The 12236-nt window shown below is 41.1% G+C and overlaps 1 protein-coding gene across 2 annotated transcripts in view; it reads left to right on the top strand.

Annotated features, from left to right (window-relative positions):
- The first annotated feature begins 997 nt into the window (after window positions 1–997).
- The window catches only part of Rnf19a (ring finger protein 19A), a 43214-nt gene continuing 31975 nt past the window's right edge, over window positions 998–12236 (top strand). For both annotated transcript variants that reach the window (NM_001357631.1, NM_013923.2), the window contains exon 1: window positions 998–1233. The gene's annotated coding sequence lies outside the window, so the exon portion shown is untranslated. The remainder of the gene's footprint in view (window positions 1234–12236) is intronic.

The following is a 12236-nucleotide window of genomic DNA, read 5'->3' as shown; positions in this document are numbered from 1 at the left end:
ACTCTTGCACTATCCGTAGGCTTAAAGTGTCCTGTAGATTATTGGGCATCGAATGCAGCCTTTTGATAGCATTTTAAGGTATACACATAATGGCTCTCAACTTCCAATAAATGGAAATCATATCCATACTTACTCCCTTTAAGATGTATGGTCAAAGACATTTAGCCCTAGATCGCCTAGCCTGTTTCTAACTGGGAAAAATTTACTGTGTTACCAAAGAGGCCAAGTGGGGTTTGAAAAAATATGGCTCCTTGGTGAGTTTCTAGTTTAGACACACTGAAATAAGGATCGAGTGATATATTTAGATTAAGTAACAGATGGTGGATGGACATTTTGGCATCCATCACATCCATTTCTCAGGATTCTAAGGAAATGATCTAAGTCCCCAAGAGAAATAAACGGAGAGGATGGGATCAGGACAGGAAAGGGATCTGTTTATTTAACTAACTCTATACCAAGTCTTATGTAGGTGAAAAATTCAAAGGGTGTCCGACTGGATCAAAAGCTGGAGGGGAATGGAAGACACAGGCTGGGCCAAAGTAACTCCTACTGTATCAGACATTGATAAGACCTGAGATATTTCTTTGGGGACGACTCGGCTCTGCTCTCCCGAGGGTTGCCAATCAAGCAGGTGAACAAAGGATTGAAAAGCTAAGTCAGGGTCCTGTCGCTCAGGAAGCGCTCCACTTGGAACGCGGCTCCCGCCGTCCCTTCCTATCACCTCACGGAGACGGGGTCGGGGTTACAAGAAGGGCGTCTCCCGCCCCACTGCCCGGCGCGTTCCGAGTAAGTCGCCGCCCGCGGGAGGGCCGGCGGCGAGAGCGCGCAGTGCGAGGCGAACGTGCTGGAGCCAAGGAACCACCGCGTCCCAGAGATAACCGCGGCTGGTCGACGTGGGGCGGGGCGGGGCTTGACGCCAAGACGCAAGGCGCGCTGGGCGGGGCTATGCCGGGTGGGGCAGGAGGGAGTGGAGGGGGCGGGGCCTGGGGGCGAGGGCGGGGGAGAATGGCAGTTGCTGTGTTGGTTCCCGGCTGCGACGGTCCGACTGGAGTCACAGAGGGGAGTTCGGGAAAGCGGCCGCCCGCAACCGTTCCACCGGCAGCTCTCGCCCTAGCTGAGAAGGTTCCGCGGCGGTGCTGAAAAGTCGTCCTCCGTTCTGCCTCCGCTTTCTGCCTCCGCGGGATGGGCCTGCTCGCCAGCCGCCCCGCGCCGCCGCCGCCCTGAGGAGCTGAGGTACGGCAGGCGCCGGAGCCGCGGGAGCCGGGCGGCTCCCCTACGGATGGGGATTCAAGGCGCCGCTCAGGCCTCGGTCTGGGGCCGGGAGACCGTTGCGGCCGTCTCCGGGGTGCGGGCCGGGGCGTGGGGGGCCGGGCCTGTGGCCCCGTCGGTGTTGTGACTGTCCACGGCGCTGCCCCGAGCGTTCCGGGGCGGCGGAGCGGACGAGACCCGAGGGCGGCCGCCGTGGGGAGGCGGCGGGGGCGGAGCGCATTCCTGACGGGTGAAATCGCCTCTAACGGGACGCTTTCCGGGCCTCGCCGCACACTGGGCGCCGCGGACTTCGCCCCCGAAGCCTGCCGCCTGGGGCCCGGGAGGGCGGCGGGGAGATGACCGCCTCCTTCGGGAGCGGAGATCGCGCACACAAGCAGGCACCGGCGCGGAAAGCCGTATAGCCTGGGGATGAACGGGGGTCTTCCGGACTCCACGTCTGGGGTTTTCCCTGCCCTCACCCCGAGTGAGGCCACCACTTTGAATTGCCAGTTTTTCCTTCGGTCTGGGATTCCGCTCTACTGTCGCTCTCTTCTCTTTTTCCATTTCCACTAATGGGAAGAAGTGGTTTAGGTTCGTTAATCCTGAGACAAGGGCAGCAAATAAAAGAGGGAAGAGAATGGTGAAGGCTATATATGGGAAAAAGAAAGGTTTAATTTTTGCTTGTTGGCGCCCTTGGAGATAGAAATACACGACTGGTGCTTTACTTTGTGTAGGGTTGAGAATGTCGCAAAATGTTGGTAATGATAGGACGGCCTTTAAATGCAGCTGCAATTTTCAAACCTAGGGTTGGCTATAAAGGCTGGTGTAAAATGATAGCAAACGGGAGGTATGAAAGCGGGCCTTTCCGTGGTTGGTGCCTTCAAAATATTTTGATCTTCCTCATTCTACTTTGTGTATGTTTGTGTATACGCACGCGTACCTGGCAGTCTTTGATTATTTAATATTTTAACCAGAATTTCTTGACCCTTTTCATTGTATGTAGTGTGACGAGATACTTGTCTTTTTTTCCCTTTCCGGTTTTGCTATAAACCGGTCTCTTTGCACATCCTAGTGCTTCTGTTTGTAATTCAAGTCATTTCCATATTTGCTTGCTTAAGCTTCTTTAACACAGAGCTGTCTGTATTGAATTAAAATGTAAATATTTAGAAAATGGCTATGTCCTTACTTTCAAATGTTCTTTACTTGGTACATACAATTTCATGGACAAAGAATTGGTATTAAGTCTTGGGACTTACTAAACCAAATTATGCAAAACAAAAGCAAGATATATATATATATATATATATATATATATATATATATATATATTATACAGTGTAAGCTTAAATTTCATGTGACCATGGAAAGATTTTAATGTCATTGCAAGGTGTCTTTCTGAAGAAGAATGCATATGGCAGCTAGCCTGAGTGTATTTTTTTATTATATCATCGATTCTCATTCTAGAACCCCAGTAAGGTTAATTTTTTTAATTGCAGAATTATTTTAGAAGTTGAAACAAACCTATTCATTACTAAAATAGCTGCATGAAATACCTCATCTTGGAGATGCCTTGGTTGAACATTAGAATTAATATAAAGAATTGTTCATTGTACTGTTGCCTAGCAAATGTTAGAATTTCATTTTGAATATTTGTGGCAATGTGTTGGATTTTTGGTGCCTTTTTTAATCTGGCAAAATGACAGTGCCATATTATCTTCTACTTAAGTGTTTTTGAAGATACTTCAGCACCAAGTAGAAAGTAAATGGACTTGACTTGCCATGAACACAGCGTCCAAGCAATGTTTTTGCAGTTGTGAGTATAATGTACTCAGGAGTAATTCCCCCCCCCCCCCTTTTTGAGAAAGGGTTTCACTACATAACCTGGTAGTTGGCTTAGAACTTGCTATATATACAAAGCTGGCCTTAAACTCACTGAGTTCTTGCCCCTGATAGGATTAAAGACCTGTACTCCTTGCCTAGCTTGGAGACACCACTGTACTTTAATGAGTTATAGATGTATGCATAATTTTAGGCAGACATTTGTGTGTGTGTGTGTGTGTGTGTCTTGCACAAGCTAGGCAAGTTTCTTAGTACCTCTGCCCTCTTTGCTTGAGGCAAGCTTTTTATTTTTATTTTTTCTTCTTTCCTGTCTTTTGAAAAGGATTTTGTATATTTGTATGACAAGTCTTGGTTTTTCCTAAACACTTAGATATAGCACAGAAATCCTTTAGTTTTTAGTCAGCCCTTACCATCTAATAAACATATATTCCCAAATCACCTCTTTGTGTTAGTATCTGTTTGTAATTTTGCTACTCTAGAGATTGAAGTGGGAACATTGTTAGAAGCTAACTGAGCAATTTAGCTAGACCCCATGGCAAACAGCAACAGTAACACCAAAAGTCAGCCATCATCATCATCTGGAGGGCACTGAAGAGTGAGAAATGTAGTTTCCTGATGTTTCTAAGAGGACAAAATAATTGTGATAACTTGTAAACATCCCTAGTCAAGTGCTTGGCACCTATCACATAAGCTGATGATAAATTTGGGTACTTTTATGTCAGAGTTACTTATATCTTCTATATTCAAGAAATAGAAAGTTTTAGAGGCTTGTTACTTGTCTTTCAGATGGTACTGCAGTGACAGTTGTCAAGTGCAGGCTAGTTTTCACTGACTAAGCTTATGCTCTTTTATTGATTTTTAAAAAAACAGATTTTATTTATTTTATGTATATGCTTACACTGTAGCTGTCTTCAGACACACCAGAAGGCAGCATTGGATCTTGTTACAGATGACTATGAGCTGCCATGTGGTTGCTGAGATTTAAACTCAGGGCCTCTGGAAGAGTAGTCAGTGCTCTTAACTGCTGAGCCATTTTTCCAGCCCTCTTTTATTGATTTTTATAGTTGACATTTAGCTAAACAAACAAACCTTGGCTATCTTGGGCTAACAGCCAAAGTAAAGTTGAATTTTTTTAAAGTCATATTTGATTGCATATTAACATTGATTCCATTTGTCCAGCTAGTTCTTCAGAACAAAGCAATAGCCAGTTTTAAAAGGCCCAGGCGCATACAGGGAATACTCTGACTAAAGACTAGCTCGACTCATATTTAGCAAATATTAATTAGATTAGTTATGAAGAATAACTGAATTTTCTTTACCTAGTCAGTTTCCCCCTCCAACTAGGAATAATTTTCCTTTCTTTTTAAAGTTCAAGTGGCAACATGCTAGCTATTGACGGTACAACAACATGCTAGCTATTCACGGTACAAGAGCCGTTTCACTCTTAGGGGTCACTAGAGGGGTGGAATAAGAATATTAGGAATAAGTCACTATGCCAATTCTTTGTTAACTGGCAGAAGATGCATCATGTTGAAACATAAGTAAAGAATATTTATTGCCTAACACATCTCTATTTCAGATGGTGGTAGACTTCAAACAAAAAAGGCATTGAAATTATTTTAGGTGTTTAAGACTTGAATACTTCATTGTTTCTATAGAGTTGTCATATGTCATACTTGGTATATGAGAGTGGAAAAAGCAAATTTTAAATAAGAATTCCTTAAAAATACATATTACTATATTGCTTTCATGGTTATTAGTAATATGTGAAGAATTATTTGATTGTGCTTTTATGTATTGTGGGTGTTTTTGCCTGCATGTAAATCTGTGTAGGATGTGTGTGCAGTTTCTGTGGAGCCCAGAAGAAGGTGTCAAATGCCCTGTTGATTTGTTGTTTAGCTGGCAGTGGTGGCGCATCCTTTTAATCCCAGCACTTGAGAGGCAGAGGCAGTCGGATCTCTGAGTTGGAGGCCAGCCTGGTCTACAGAGTGAGTTCCAGGACAGCAAGGGCTACACAGAGAAATCGTGTCTCAAAAAAAAAAAAAAAATCTTATTCAGAACGGTTTTGCTATGTGAAGGTTCCAATAGGAGAGAACTAGTGAGCTGTTTTAGCTTAAAAGATAAGTTTGTACATTGAATTTTGAAGCATAGTATGGGCCAGAAATTACCTTTGTTTAATTTAAGTCCCAAAGAAACTTCAGACCTGTATCTTTACTCGACAAAGCTCAAGTTGTCTCTTGAAAGTATACCCTAATATTCTTTTTTTTTTTTTTGGTTTTTCAAGACAGGGTTTCTCTGTGTATCCCTGGCTGTCCTGGAACTCACTCTGTAGACCAGGCTGGCCTAGAACTCAGAAATCCGCCTGCCTCTGCCTCCCGAGTGCTGGGATTGAAGGCGTGCGCCACCACACCCGGCTACCCTAATATTCTTATTCCAACCCTCTAGTGACCCCCAAGAGTGAAATAGCTCTTGTTGTACCATGAGTAGCTAGCATGTCACCACTTGAACTTCTAAAATTGAACCATGAGGAGCAAATTAGTTAGGGAAGACCAAGAAGCCAGGGCAGGTTATTGGGAAACTGATAATGTTAGCAAGAGGCAGAGGTAGGTAGATCCCTGAGTTTTAGGCCAGCCAGAGCTACATAATGAGATCCTTTTTCCAAAACAAAACTAAACTAAAACAACAACAACAACACAAAACCCAAAAAACAAAAAACAACAACAAAAAAACCCCAAAGCATTCTGGATGAGTATTCTATACTAAAACCTACTGAATCACAAAACAAGTTGTCATTAGTCTGGAATTACAGATTTATGAAGCTATGTCATTTGCAATTATTGCAATATTGCAATTAATATATTACTATTTTTATGTGTGATCACATGTGAGAATGTATGGTAGGTAATGTAAACTCCGTGGTGGGAGGGTTTTGTTCATGCTGAAGATCTTCGCACTTAGAATAAACTTGGTGTGGTGCATAGTGAAGTAATTGTAGTATTGAGTAAGTTTCTGCTAAGTGAATAAAATATCTACAGTGAATGTGCTCTCTTGTGCTGCTCTCTCCTCTCTCCTTGCAGGCTGGCATGCCCTGATTCCTCTCCTTCTCTTAAGTTATGGGATTATAGACTATGATTATGTGATACTGGGGTTCAAACTCTGGGCCTTGTGCATGCTGAGAAAGCATTCTACCAATTGAGCTACACTCCTAGCCCAAGGCAGCTATTTATAGAAATACACTGTGAACCACAATTATGATTTAAGATTTTCCAGTGGTATGTTAAGAAAGTTGAAGAAATAAAATGAAACTAATTTTTGTAATAAATTTTATTTAGCCCAGTACACCCAAATGTCATTCCAGTGTGATTAACAGATAACTTTCATTCTTTGACCTTCACAGTGGAGTGTGGCTCTAAGAGCATTTTGTATGGCATGCTGCTTCTTTTGTTGTCATCTTGGTAGTTTCTTTTTTAAGATTTATGGGCTGGTGAGATGGCTCAGGGGTAAGAGCACTGATTGCTCTCCTGAAGGTCCTGAGTTCAAATCCCAGCAACCACATGATGGCTCACAACCACCATAATGGATCTGACACCGTCTTCTGGCACGTCTAAGCTACAGTGTACTTATGTATAATAATAAATAAATCTTTGGGCCGGAGCGAGCAGAGGTTAAAATTCAATTCCCAACAACCACATGAAGGCTCATAACCATCTGTACAGCTACAGTGTACTCATATACATAAAATAAATAAAGCTTTTAAAAAAGATTTTTATATATGAGTACAATTATAGTTGTCTTCAGACACACCAGAAGAGGGTGTCAGATCCCATTACAAATAGTTGTGAGCCACCATGTGGTTGCTGGGAATTGAACTCTGGACCTCTAGAAGAGCAGTCAGTGCTCTTAACCGCTGAGCCATCTCTCCAGTCCTATAGGTTTTGTTTTGGTTTGGTTTGGTTTTTGGTTTTTCGAGACAGGGGTTCTCTATATATAACCCTGGCTGTCCTGGAACTCACCTGGTAGGCCAGGCTGGCCTCGAACTCAGAAATCTGCCAGCCTCTGCCTCCCTAGTGCTGGGATTAAAGGCGTGCGCCGCCGCCCCCCTTCCCCCCCCCCCACACCACATGGCTTTTTTTTTTTTTTTTAATGTTTTGAAGCCATATACAGAATTGTCACTTCCTATATCAGGATTATTGAGTTGGATTGAAAGGCACCAGGCTTCTGCTCTGCTTTTTTTTTTTTTTTTTTTTTTTTTTTTTTTGTACCCCTGTCTGTAAGATGAAGGAGAATGTGCTGTTCTTTATGGCAGTGAATTAGGCATGTGCAACACTGGCTACTCAGACAAGACTGCAGAAGAGCTCTTTCGTTAATAGCACCTTGTCCTACTATAACTAGCTTGGTATAAAACTGAAGAAATCCTAAGATTACTACAAATAGAGTGCCCTGCTATCTACCACCTCTAAACCTTGTTCTCCCCTTCATTTGGAATCAGTTACACTAATATCCAGGTTGTCACAAAACCCAGGGATAGATGCCCTCATAAGGGGAAAACAGGAAATTATGGAAGACATGGAAGAACGAGGTGGTGACCATGAGACTGAGATACAGTCATACAGTCAAAACCCAGAGCTGGAAGAGGTATAGAACAGATTCTCAAGAGTACAGGAGCGAGCACAGGCCCGCCTCTAATCTCAAAATTTAGAAAGTAAATACCTGTTGCTTTAAGCACCACTAGTTTGTGGTGATTTGACAGCACCCATGAGAAACTAATGTATAATCAAAAGTCTCCAATAACCCAAAGGTTTGTGCTTATTGTCCCTTTCTGTCATGCACTATGATTACCAGGTACTAGATAGTGACATCCTAATCCTTTCTTAGACCTGTCTGGAAGTGTGCTAATACCCTCCAGCCTCAACAGGCTTAGGAATAGATTACACCCTGTATGGTCTGTTCCTTTTGCTCCTGTCATTTCTTCCCTCTTTTCCAGCTTGTTGCCCTTTGTTCTTCACTTTTACAGTGTCATTTGTATTGGGGGAGGGGGAGTAAAGTGACAGGCTCTGCCTCTTACTAAGAGATCTTCCTGTCACTTTCTCCTGTACCTTAATGTTGGATTGCCACAGGCCTCATTTCCCACCTTTCTATATTTACTGCTTTAGTCATTTCATCCATGATTTTACACATCACCCTATAAAAACTTCCAAGTTCCATTTCTAGGCCTGCCTCAACTCCCATTCCCAGCTGTAGAAGGCATACTTCCACCAAAATAGTTGTTGTGAAATGGTTCCAGGGTTTTAGAACCTTTTAACTATTCCCTACCTTACTGGCTGCTTTTCAAATAGTCTTTAGGTTAGCACCCTTAGGAGTCAATAGTTAAGTATCTACCAGCTCTCTATTAGTATGTTCCTGTTATCAAAAGAGAATGTTTTTAATATCCCCCCAATTGAATGAATATTACCTTTTTTATAGCAATGTACTGTTTTCTAATTCATAATGAATATTATTTATAATGGGTATGATTAAAACTACAGAGCACCATTTTGCTCTACTTTCAAGTAAAGAACTGGGCTTATATAGGTAAATGTAGCAGGTGAGTGTGAAGTTGAGTTGTTCAAGACCTATCTCTTCTGGGAGGCTTTGGCATGTGGGAATAGTTTATTCTGAACTTGTAGTTTCTGTTTCTGGGAACCATAGAAAGTATCTTAGGGGTAGAAGGTGTGTATATGGCCTTGGAAAATTGTACTTCACAAATTTGGAGTGGATTTGTTTAAAGTGGATACTTGTCTATTCTCATGATATGTCCCTTTCTCCCATATTTAGAAGTAATGTGTGAAGGTATTTGTTCTATTCTTAATAATAGATCACTAGAGATAGGCCTGTCTTAGCTATATAAATGTAAGAAGACTGAAAACACTATACTTACTTTTAATAAATTAATGTATTTAAGCAATGTTTTCCAAATTTCCTAATGGCTGGCTATACTGGTGAGAAAAGCCATTTTAGGCTGGAGAAGAGGGGTCAGGGGTGCTTGCTGCTCTTTTAAAGGATCTGAATTTGGAACCCAGCACTCACATCAGACTGTTGACAGCTGACTGTAACTCAAGTCCAGGGTATTCGACATCCTTTTAGGGACTCTGAGGGCACTCACTAACATGTTGCATATATACATACACACATACAGGATGGAAATTACAGCAGATAGAAGGTGGTAAAAGAAAAAGTTGATAAAATTGAAGGTAGAATAATAAAAGCTTGCAAAGTTAATGAATGGGGGCGGGGGATACACAAAATGAGCATAGCTATTGGCCACTTTGAAGCCATGCTGGTTTATATAGCTAGGACTACACAGTGAGACCCTAATCCTCTCCCTCCCCAAAAATTCATTAAATTATGTTGTTTACTTATTGTGTGGTGAGTGGGTGCTGTGCCATGGCCCATCAATAAAAGTTCTCTCCTCCTATGTAGGTTCCAGAGATTGAGCTGAGTGTTTCAGCTTGGGTGGCAAGTACCTGACTCACTTAGCTATCACCAGTCTGTGAATTTTAAAAGTATAGTCTTGAAATGGGTAAGCCTTTTCTAAATGGGAAAAAAACCCAAAGGTCGTAAAAACAAAGTGTGAATTGTAAAATTTCCTCATTGGAAACTTGTTGTACAGTTAAATATAATTTTTTTTAAAAAAGATACTTGATATGACAGCAAGTATGTGTATATGATATATATATTTTTTTTTAAATAATTTGTAGAGACAGCTGACTACCTGGACAGTCCCCTGTTCCTCAAAATGTTAAATGTTGAAGCAGCAGTCTTCAGCCTTCTGGCCCAGAATTATCTGACAGACATTAAGTGAAGCAGGAATTATGAATGACTAGTTTACTCTGTATTGGCAGATCTAAGCTGCTGGCTGTCTCACCAGCTTGTGTCCTTTTCTAGACAGTATTTTTAGTCTGTAGATGACTTAGGGCAATTTTGCCCAGTGACTACCTTACTGGAACAACTCCATATGGAGGTTATGATGCTCAATATCATCGTTGAAGTGGGTTGGGGATACTGTCAAGAGCACACATGCCTCTTAGTCAGAATTTTTATTAATAATGCAATGACTTTATATGTCATATTCTGTGGACTTCTGATGCTTTTGAAGACTATATAAGGTATATCTGAACTGTTAAACCTTGACTACTCTTAGTTATTTTTAATTGAATAATAATGAAAGCACCTTATTACAATTAAATCAGAATCTAATATGACCATGAGTTTACTATCTGGCCTGTAACTTGCATTACTTGATCATCCTAAATAGGTTATAATCGTAGCTATTGGAAGGACTGGGTCTAAGCCTTGTATTATTAAATGAGTTGCACAGGCACAATGCCTATCTAAGAGTAATAATATTAGTTTCAAATTTTGTATCAATATAAAAAATGTATACTAATGAAAACCTTAAATCTGTATCAATATATAAATTCTGTACCAATGTAAAAAACTAACTTTAATTTTGGGTCAATTATAAAGATTTCTACCAATGTAAGATTATGTTTGTACAATGCTTTAAGAATAAATTTAGTAACCCATCCCATATATTTCCTCCTGTTCAAAATTATGGCCATTTCCAAATTATCCCTTTAAATGACATCCTATCTATAATTTATAAAATAACCATGACCAGACACTCACACCCAAGGGATTAGGATGACAACTCTCACAACTTCTTCCTGCTGAATTAGGGTGATGAAAACTTTTTAAAGGGGTGAGGAGGGGTAGGAAAATTAGAAACATTGGTTAGACTTATGAAAGCTAGCTTTAGCATCTGTTATCCGGTCTCCATATGCTTAGTAGGCTCAAGAATTGTTCTGGGATCTGTCTGAAAGGCTGGATGAACCAAGTTCATCAGAGAGCGTGTGTGTGTGTGTGTGTGTGTGTGTGTGTGTGTGTGTCTGTCTGTCTGTCTGTCTGTCTCTGTGTGTGTGTCTGTCTGTCTGTGTGTGTGTGTGTGTGTGTGTGTGTGTGTGTGTGTGTGTGTGGTCTTCATGTTGTAAGGGAAAGTCTACTGTCAGGAATTTTCTCTTGAAGTATTAATCTACAAACTTTTTGTTTGGGTATATTTGTGTGTGTGGTTGGGGGAATGAACTCAATAGCATACCATGCTTTTTTAAAGTTTGGTTTGTGGGAATGAACTCATTAACAGCCTATCCCTGGTCTGTAGACATTTTTTTTTAAAATCTAGCTTTCCTCATTTCCTCTAATGAATTATAAGTCATTTAGGTGCACTGTTAGGAGATGTTTGTCAGTAGGGTACTTTTAATCTGTAATTCTTGAAATTCTGTAGTGTTGATAATTAACATATTTTATTGTACTTGTATATAGTACTTGTAGGGTAAAAAAGATTGTTTTCATGGTTTAAAATTTTAAATGTAGAAACACTTGTTTAATAAGAACACATCAGCACTAGCAAACCTAAAACATTTATTTAGCAAATACTATTTTCTATAAGCTGCACATTGTGTAAGGTACCATTGAAACACAGCTTATCTTACATTTCACTTCAGCTAATTCGTTAGGTTTCATTAGATACATTATTAAAGGTTGATTTCACATTATCCTTGTAATTTTTGCTTGGAGTGATTGATTTGTAATAGAGATCACAGACTCCTCCTAAGGTGTTATCACTAAAAATGGTTGAGGTCTTGACTTCTATGTTCTCTTCTGATACTGGGTATTTTTGTTTGCCACCCTCAACATACCCTCCAGGAATCACTTCAAAAATTGAAGGCTGGGTGTGGTGGCACCTGCCTGCCTTTAATCCCAGCACTGTGAGTTCAAGGTGAATCTGGTCTACATAGTGAGTTCCAGGACAGCTAGAACTGCTTAATACAGAGACCTTAGCACTCCTCTCTCCACCCCAACATATGTTTTAGTTGTCTTATGTATATGAGTGTTTTTTTACACCATGTGTACCACACCACAATGTTGTACTTTCGACATGTAAAGATCAGAAAACAGATCCCCTGGAACTGGAGTTAGCACAAGCTAACATGTGGGTACTGAACTCAGTCCTCTCTCTGCAAGAGCAGCAAGTGCTCTTAACTTCTGAGCCCTTGCTCCAGCACCAGGTCCACTCTTCATTCACCCTTCTCTGCCCTGCTGTGGGATTCAGG

This window comes from Mus musculus, chromosome 15 (assembly GCF_000001635.26).
Source record: "Mus musculus strain C57BL/6J chromosome 15, GRCm38.p6 C57BL/6J".
Lineage (NCBI taxonomy): Eukaryota > Metazoa > Chordata > Mammalia > Rodentia > Muridae > Mus > Mus musculus.
The sequence above is the reverse complement of the archived record's forward strand: the minus strand, read 5'-3'. Positions and strand labels throughout refer to the sequence as shown.